This window comes from Camelina sativa, chromosome 1 (assembly GCF_000633955.1).
Source record: "Camelina sativa cultivar DH55 chromosome 1, Cs, whole genome shotgun sequence".
Classification (NCBI taxonomy): domain Eukaryota; kingdom Viridiplantae; phylum Streptophyta; class Magnoliopsida; order Brassicales; family Brassicaceae; genus Camelina; species Camelina sativa.
The window spans coordinates 19,740,740-19,747,142 of NC_025685.1; the positions used below are offsets into that span (position 1 = coordinate 19,740,740).

At 35.2% G+C, this 6,403-nt stretch overlaps 1 long non-coding RNA gene across 4 annotated transcripts; it reads right to left on the bottom strand.

Annotated features, from left to right (window-relative positions):
• LOC104699644 lies at positions 2,471 to 4,946 on the bottom strand. 4 transcript variants are annotated; one of them, XR_753419.1, is made up of 4 exons: positions 4,773 to 4,946; positions 4,304 to 4,596; positions 3,543 to 4,170; positions 2,471 to 3,457 (listed from the first exon to the last, which is right to left on the bottom strand). It is a non-coding gene; the product is annotated as an uncharacterized LOC104699644 (long non-coding RNA). The 4 variants fall into 4 exon arrangements; XR_753418.1 differs by having other exon boundaries at positions 3,543 to 4,175; XR_753420.2 differs by having other exon boundaries at positions 3,543 to 3,708; positions 4,304 to 4,591; positions 4,773 to 4,945.

The following is a 6,403-nucleotide window of genomic DNA, read 5'->3' on the forward strand; positions in this document are numbered from 1 at the left end:
AAAAAAAAAAAAAAAAAAAAAAAATCTCCAGAGATTGATAGAATCAAAACCGCAGGAAACGATTCCAGAAGAAGATCCGAAAAGGAAGGAGGAAGACATTGTCCAACAAGAATTGATCGGATTACAAGAAGCGTTTCAAAACCAGGTATCACTCTTGGCCATGGAACCTAGCCTTCGCTTCAGTAAGGAGTCATTGGTTGTGTTGTTTCTGAGGACTGGCCGTGTGAAATTGTAAAGAACAATCAGGTGTTTTCACTATCTGATCATTAAAATCTCACTAAGCAGCAAGAGGCACACCAGGTGTTCGATAAAATGTCAGTCAACATTAAAAAAAAATCAAAGGCTCCTAAGGTCTGGCTGTTTAAGTACAAAAGGAAACGTCGAGTGATTGTTAGACTCTACTGCAGACAAGCTTGCAAATTTTGAGCTTTTGGGGCAGCAATCACCCATTATGACTAGAAAAGGTGTTGCTCAAATCTGTAGAGCCAGATTTAGAAAAATACATGTGTCTTCTTGAGAGCAAGTGAATGTCAGGAGCTCGTTGCCAAGCATCTGAAAGATAATACAGTGGCTGGAAAACATAAAGCCGACAGTTCCCAAAAAATTGGTGGTTTAAATTCAAAGCTGTTTCAAGCTGGAATTGACGAGGATGTCAACAACTCTCAACATATTAGTGGAGCAGTTTGGCTGGCGACATGTGGGAGCTTGTTGTTTTCTGCAATGCTGAGTAGGATAACTGGGTTTCGGATATATGAAGCATCATTTGGGTGTGTGCATTATGCAGGCCACCACTAGTCACAATCATTACTTTGCTGTGCTCTGAACAGAGATGTTTTATTACCTATCCCATCAAGAAGCATCTGACTGTGCTTTTGATGGCCACTCTGATCAAAAATACATGATTTTTCCTCATCACATTTGTGTAAGACACAATTATTTTTCTTTCCTTGGGCCACCGTTTGAGTTTCTGGGTGTTGCTATCAGAAACAAACTCTGTCTTTGACCGACAATCATTTTGGCAAACTAATCACATGTTGCCAGGGAAGCTACTATCTTAACAGAAATTCTTGTGTCAAGTGGAATCAAGGGAAGAGACTGGTCTTGCACAAGACGCAACAAAACTGGGTAGACGTCTCTTTACCTATGTCTGATGCAAACTTCACGCTTGTGCTACTGATGTTCCAAGAAATTGTTACACCGCAGCCAACATATCGTTTCAGTTGGAGGGGTGTCTTCATACGTGAGGAGACACCAAAGGACATAATAAGTACAACAACGAAGCTAAAGCTTTGCAACTCTTGGCACTTCATATATAAAGACGAGGACATGATAATGCAGGGACGACACAAGCAGGTTCTGTACCTTGCATCTTTAAATGAACATAATGGTGCTTGGCTGCGACAGGAAAAGACAGAGAAAGTTGTTGACGTTTTGGCCATCTCAGTACAAATATGTTTCTGTCTTTGTGGCTGGCTGCTGGTTTGAGAATATGACAGCAAAGCTGTTGACAGATTGCATAAGCTTCTGCCTCTACATGAAGCTGATAGGATACTTGGAGCAAAACTTGCACATGGAATGTTGCTTCCAATGCAGCATGTCCATCAAAAACACAAGCTGCTGAAGTGTTTTACAACATGGATGCTTAAATACAAATGTATTTATCTTGCAGTAGCAGCGGTTATTCAGAGAATACACGGCATGGACATATACTAGAGAAAGCAAGCTCTATGCTTATTGTCGCAGCTTAATTTGCCTGGACGTGTCACTGATGTGGGTCAAAAGCCTCCTTGGAGATGATGACTCTATACAAAGGATGCGGAATCTTATTAAAACGTTTGGCTTCCATTGATCCAGCATCATCATCTCCATCGGAAAACAGAAGCTCCAGCACTTCGTGAAGCGGTCATACATATTAAGGAGACTAGGATACTCTGATTTTTTTTTTTTTTTTTTTCTTTTCTTTTCTTCTTTTCCCCAATTCTATCTGTAATTTCCTGTATATACGCAACAAAGAAAAATTCGTGCAAGGTTCCAAGCTTCATATTTGCTTCTTGTTATTTTCTCTTCACATGTGTTCAAATTGAGTTGAAAAATCATGGTAAAGTAAAAAGTGAAAACACACAAATCCTTGAAATGGACTGTAACTTCAAACTCAAAGCACAAATTCGATCAAGAATCTGTACTGCATGCATTGATCCCAAATCGATGGCTTTGATGATATTCGTTAGGTGGTTCATTACCAAGATTGCAGCCAAAAGGTTTCTCCTCTGCTTTTGGTAACAGAGAGAAGTGTGTCTTATGCAATAAGTAAATTAAGTCTTATGCAATAAGTCTCATGTTAAAAATTTGATTTTTATATCATGTATGCAATAACATTGTGCNAAGGGTATTTCTCAGCTTTAAAAAAAAAAAAAAAAAAAAAAAAAATCAGGTTTCATTCCTGGTTCTTCTTCTACTGCAATGACATGCATAATGTTTCTAATCTAATTTTCACCAAAAGTACGCAGAAGAAGAACATGGTAACAATTCCCCTTTTTCCAATAAAAGAAGAGCTTAAATCTCTTGTTGATACAAAGAATGGTTCTATGCCCGACTATTTAAGAAAATGCCAAGTACATGCAAAAAATGGTAATGTTATAGACTGTCTATATCCCTTCACATCAGAGGTTTCTACTCCTCTTCTTCCTTTCTCCTCCACTGCCCTGTTCCTCCTCTTCGTCTTCTCTTCTTCTCTTATTGCTCCTTTGAACTGTGTCCCTGCAGCCGTCCTCTTCTTCTTCTCTTCTCCTCAAAGGAACTGCAACCTCAGGTGGTTAGTAAACAACAATAGCAAGGTTATAATCTTGTCCCTCCAAGCCCAAATCCTCATCTTCTTCCCTTATCCTCTGCATCGCTGCAACCTCAGGTGGTTGGAAAACAGCAATTTCCAGGTTATGATCCTCCAAGCCCAAATCATCATCTTCTTCCGTTGCTGCAACCTGATTATGGTCTTGTCCTCCAACATCTTGTCCCTCCACATCCTCAAAATCTAAATCTTGTATCTCAACTGCTCTTCTCTGTGCTGCCCACAGCTTGTAAGTGGAAAACGATGCTAAAAGAAAACCTTCCCCGAACATAAGAAGTATTTTGACAAAATCTATCTTTGTCAAGTGAATACACTCTGTCGCAGCAACCATCAAGAGCCCTATAACAATCAGTGTGAATGCCAAACCAGTGTGATGTGACGTAGAAGTGGATCGCAGCTAATAAAACTGCAGCAACCGTTAGTGGCTCCGGGTGATGCTCCGCAATTTCGTCCGTTACCCAAGCCAAGAAGGTACCAATGAGAGAGAGCACGAAGAATTTTATCCAGCCAATACCGAGAAGGTTTCTGACCATGGTGGGTGGCTTGGACACTGGTTCAAGTTTACATTTGCGTTTGTTGTGTCCAACTAGTTTGTTGGCAGTTGCTACATGTCTGCAAACACAAACACATGAATCACAATTTATTTCCAAGCAATCAAAGCAAGTGTAGAACTTCTCAAAAACTCAATCTTTTGCACCTAAAATAACTGTTGAACCAGGATTAGTCTTTCTCAGCTCCTCAACATAATCATACATTCTTGTAAACTGCTCAGCATACTACTCATCAGTGATGATGTGTTTCATAATCTGTCTTGCACTCTGACATTTAGTATTTGAAACCCGAAGACCATTTAGATACGACCTCTGCATTATTTGGTCAGCAGACAGTTTTGGATTAGTCCTAAACTCATTCAAAAAATCAGCAGCTATTTTTGGGGCCTTATAAAGATCCACAACACCTAGAGGATAACAACTTGGGTTCCTTTATAAGATCTAACAACCATTTTATCTGAACGACTACTTATTGATGCATATATTCTCCACTTGCAACTATATATCCTGAGCACACACTCCTACTTTCTTCCTTTCTGATCTCTTAAAATGTATATTCACCACCTTCTCTTTCACAGCATACTTCTCAATTTTTCCCTTACACTTCTCTTTCGAAACAAATTCTTTCCTTCATAAAACTCTATACTAGCACCATCATCATCCGAGTCATCACTCACAACATAATCATTACAGTAAAAATCAGACAGTTCTCATACTCAGGTTCCTCTTCTTCTTCCCTTTCTCCAATAAGAACATCATCTAGATAAGGATCATCTGACCTAACAACATACAAATTAATGCTTTCCGACTCATGTGTATACGTAATCATTTCAAGAACATCACTATCACCACACAAATCCTTACGGTTTTGTCCTACTACTCCAGATGGGAAGTAAGAAAAACTTACTCATAATTTTCTGCATAACCAGCACTTGAAACCATATTTGTCAACATTGCTAAACTTGGGGCTTCAAAATCAAGCCTTAAACATCTTGTCTCACCACCATTGTATGAACCATCTGCTGCCCAATATCCTCCCACATGCAATCGGAAGAAAAGCGTCCCGTACAATTAAGATTGGTGTGACTAATCCAAAAACTCAACACATCTATTATCCTTCAAATCAAAAAAGATGGAGTAGAAATCAATAAAACACAATTACCTTAGCATCTTGTAAGTTCCAGCCGCATCCACTCTACACTATTTTGCAAATCGGTGTCGTTAGTTACTATGAAAATCATTCTCATGATTTACACACGAAAAAAGAAAATTGTTCTCATGAATAACAGAGGCTACACGAGAATGAGCATCAAGAGCTGTAGCAAGAATAAACAACAGAATTTTAAAAACAGAGGCTACAACCTCAAATTTAATACCTTAGATGAGATTTGCGTTTTCGTCGATCATTTTCCAGAAGAAACCTCCTAATTGACTTCAACATTACAAAAATTCTGAGAATTTCACTTTCATAAATTAGGGTTCATCAATTTTGGGGATTTCTATTATTTGGGTATAAAAACATCTTGTTATTTCAGTTGCAAATCGTGTTGTTTAAGTGTATAAATCTCATTTTTTATTTCTGAAAAAAAAACGTTGTCTCGCAGGTTTACTGTATCTGTTTAATCTTCACGGCTCTGTAGACGGAGGAGGGTAAAAATTAACGGATTTTTAGTTGAGGGATTTTTCCATTAAATATATAATTGAGGGTTCTTTTTATGATTTTTCTTTACTCTAGGGGTTTTATTACTAAAATCCCTTAAACAAACAAAACAAAATAGATATATCTTCTGTGACACTCGTGGTTATTATTAATATTAACTTTTTTTTTATTATTCTTTTTCCATGTCAATATATATATATATATATATATTACTATAAATATAAATTTTATTTTTTTTCTCAAAGAAATTACTATAAATATAAATATTGACATAAAAATTGATCTTTAATTAATTAGATTCAAAATCTATACTACTAAAGAGTTACCTTAGATCTATACAGTAGCCGTTATAATTAATATAAAATAAGATTGTTAAAAAAACAATAATTAACAAATTTAACAAGGTACATACTATACAAAATAAGATATATAAAAAAAGTTTGAATATATCCACCAAATTAACAATGTAATATAATCATTTAAACCAAATCAACATACATAACCATATTTTCACGACATAATAAAAATAACAATATAGAACTTATAATATTTATTTTTAAATAATAACAAAATATCAACCTTTACTCTAGCATATATCCTATTCTAGTTGTATGTTTAGTACTAAACATCACCATTGCAATTTGCAAAAACATATTTGCACCGTCTCTACTTGACGACATATCTAGACGACGTAAAGAAGAGTAATGAGGCATTTTCATCATGTTTATCATATTGTCACTATCAGCACACAAGGTAGCACAAAACATCTATGTTTTATGTTGGTTCAGGAATTGGCACCGACAACATTGTTTAATTTCAAAACATCGATGATTTACAATTGTTTAATTTCAAAACCTAGCTCTCTAATCTAACAGCTACATTCTCTTCTATTTAATAGAAGATAGTTAAACAAACAAAACAAAATAGATATATCTACAGTGACACTTGTGGTTATTATTAATAGTAACTTTTTTTTTTATTTTTTTTCCATGTCAATATATATATATATATATATATATTACTATAAATGTAAATATTGACATAAAAATTGATCTTAATTAATTAGATTCAAAATCTATACTACTAAAGAGTTACCTTACATCTATACAGTAGCCATTATAATTAATATAAAAATAGGATTGTTAAAAAAACAATAACTATTAAAAGAGTTTAGAAATAAAGCGAAAATCCCACTAATAAAAACACCAAAAAACAAATAAAAATAAAAATATCATCTCCTCATTGATAAAACGTAAGTACATTCGCTAATATGAATTTTTTTTTGTATGATTTACATAAAAAATTCTTACCATTTTAATAAATACCAAAACTTAAAGTTATTATTTG